Here is a 3,042-nt window from a genome sequence, read left to right as displayed (position 1 = left end):
TCTCTATTAAAAATACAAAATTAGCCAGGTGTGGTGTGGGCGCCTGTAATCCCAGCTACTCGGGAGGCTGAGACAGGAGAATCACTTGAATCCAGGAGGCAGAGGTTGCAGTGAGCTGAGATGGTGACATTGCACTCCAGCCTGGGCAACAGAGTGAGACTCCATCTCAAAAAAACAAAAAACAAAAAAACAGAAAGGGGAGGGGAGGGGAAGGGAGTGGAGAGAGCCAAAAATTTAGCCAGGTGCGGTGGCTCACGCCTATAATCCCAACACTCTGGAAAGCCAAGGTCGGGGGAACACCTGAGGTCAGGAGTTCGAGACCATCTTGGCCAACATGGTAAAACCCCGTCTCTACTAAAAAGGCAAAAATTGGGCCACGTGCAGTGGTGCATGCCTGTAATCTCAGCTACTTGGGAGGCTGAGGCAGGAGAATTGCTTGAACCTGAGAGGTGGAGGTTGCAGTGAGCCAAGACCATGCCACTGCACTCTAGCCTGGGTGACAGAGCGAGACTCCGTCTCAAAAAAATAAAAATAAAAAATAAAGCTTTTAATTCTCAGATATTATCAATGGAAAAAATATATATGTGTATATATATGAATTAAACTTGATTAAGAAAAAAAGATACATTGAAGTCTTAACTCCCAATACCTCAGAATGTGGCCTCATTTGGAAATGAGGGTCTTTCCAGAAGTAATCAAGTTAAAATGTGGTCATTAGGGTGGGCCCTAATCCAATGTGACTGTATCCTTATAAAAAGGGGAAATTTGCAGACAGAGGCACACCAAGGAGAGGCCATGGGAATACGAAGGTAGAGGTCAGGGAAATGCTTCCTAACACCAACAGATGTTGATGAGAAGATGGGACCCATTCTCCCTAGCAGCCTAAGGAGGAAACAACTTTGAAAATATTTCATCTCATATATCTGGCCTCCCAAAATGTTGAAGCCGCCCGGTCTGTGGTATTTTGCTAGAGTAGCCCAAGCAGACTGATACTGTCTCTAAGGAGAACCTGACCTATGGCAGCTGAAGGGGGCTGGACTAGAGTTGGGGACACCAGGGAGGCGTAGAGGTGACAAGGACAGCAGGCTTGGGCTCAGGCAGTGGAGACAGAGACGTGCCAGATTTGGGGCCGGGGCAGGTATGAGGCGCCGAGGGAGGTGAGCACTGGCTGCTTTCCTTCCCGGGAGCCTGAGCGCGGTCCCCACAGCAGGGGCACAGCCCTGGCGCTGGAGCTGTGGGAGCCAGGCGAGCCCTTCCGCCCTTGGAGGCTGTCGGTACGATGGGAAGCTCATGGTAGGAGCCGGGCTGGGAGCCTCGCACATGGTGCTCAGCCCATGCTCATTTCCTTCCTGGTAGGCTGGGTTCCTGCCCAGGCCCCAACTCCAGGTGCTGCTGTGCGGATTAGAAGCAGTGCCGGGAGCTGAGACGTGAGCTTTCTGGACAAGGCTGTGTACCCACAGTCCTGGTTCCTGGGCCTCAGACACCTCAGACATCTGCTGGCGCAGCCTCCAGACTTCTGCAGCTGGGTCACTCGCAGATAGAAACAGGCACCCAGCCACGCCCTGGTGTTGAGACCAGGTGCTGTGACCCGAGGCTCCAGCCCTGGTCTAGACTGCTCCTAAAACCTCCAGGTCTCTCCGGTCACTCAGTTGGAGTGCTCAAAGCCCAGTACTCCTTCTCCTGGTCTGAAAGGGATGAGAAAAAGGTCCCTAAGGCCAGGGAGGGTCCACTAAAAGCAAGCAGGATGAGAGTGGGGAGCCTGAGGTTTCAGGTCCAGGAAGAGCCTCAACGGCAGGACAAAGCAAAACCTGCAGGAACAGACCCCCTCGGCGATCAGGTGAGCAGCCACAGGCTACCTCTGCTTCCCACCAGAGCGGCAACTGGCCCCGAGTATACTGGGGCCCCACTACAAGGGATTACCCAATTGTTTATTCTTCCTCCAAACCCAACGTGTGAGGCCCTGTTGGGTCCTGTGCATGGTGTAGGCTCCGGCAGCGGCCAGGACACAACCTGCCCCACAGGGGTCACTGTCAGAACTCACCTCAGGCCACCAGAAGCCCCGAGAAGGTGTCTATCTGGGCAGTGGCCAAAACCCTCTGGCTGTGGGAGGAGGACAGGTACCTCTCCAGGCCCTGGATCCCTCTGGGGCACAGGCCTGGAAACCGCCTGCCTCCATGACGCCGTTCACATCCCCGAAGCGTAAGAATACCACCACATCTCATTTCATTCTACAGATTTGGAATTAGGGCTACTTTTCCCCCAAAATTTGCATTTAGAATAGTATAATCAACATGCAAATGTATTCAAAACATTCAAGCGTGTGTTTGGATTTTCTGGAAGAAGGTTTTCTGGGGCTAGCTGGTCTTCTCCCGCCCAGCACAAGCCTCCCTGAGCCCAGTCAAGCTCTCTCAGGGGGTCCCAAGCCCCTTGCAGTGAGTGTGGCCAGCTGTGCACCCTGATCCCAACCCACACACCAGGGGCCTCCCCCAAATACAGTGAGTGTTGCTCTCAAGAGCAAGAAGGGGCCGGGTGTGGTGGCTCACGCCTGTATTCCCAGCACTTTGGGAGGCTGAGGTGGATAGATCGCCTGAGATCAGGAGTTCGAGACCAGCATGGGCAACATGGTAAAACCTGTCTCTACTAAAAATACAAAAATTAGCCAGGCATGGTGGTGGGCACCTGTAGTCCCAGCTACTTGGGAGGCTAAGGCACGAGAATCTTGAACCCAGGAGGTGAAGGCTGCAGTGAGCCAAGACCGTGCCATTGTACTCTAGCCTAGGCAACAAGAGTTAAAACTCCATCTCAAAAAAAAGGAAGAAGGAGGAGGTCCACAGTGGACGCCTCAGCTGGGTTCCTGGGGGAAGGAGGCCCTTTCTGGGAGGAGGTCCACAGTGGGCGCCTCAGCTGGGTTCCTGGGGGAAGGAGGCCCTTTCTGGGAGGAGGTCCACAGTGGGCGCCTCAGCTGGGTTCCTGGGGGAAGGAGGCCCTTTCTGGGAGAAGGTCCACAGTGGGCGCCTCAGCTGGGTTCCTGGGGGAAGGAGG

This window comes from Aotus nancymaae, unplaced genomic scaffold, assembly GCF_030222135.1.
Source record: "Aotus nancymaae isolate 86718 unplaced genomic scaffold, 86718_ANA_hifiasm-v0.15.2.pri h1tg000006l, whole genome shotgun sequence".
Taxonomy (NCBI): Eukaryota; Metazoa; Chordata; class Mammalia; order Primates; family Aotidae; genus Aotus; species Aotus nancymaae.
Note: the sequence above shows the minus strand (reverse complement) of the source record.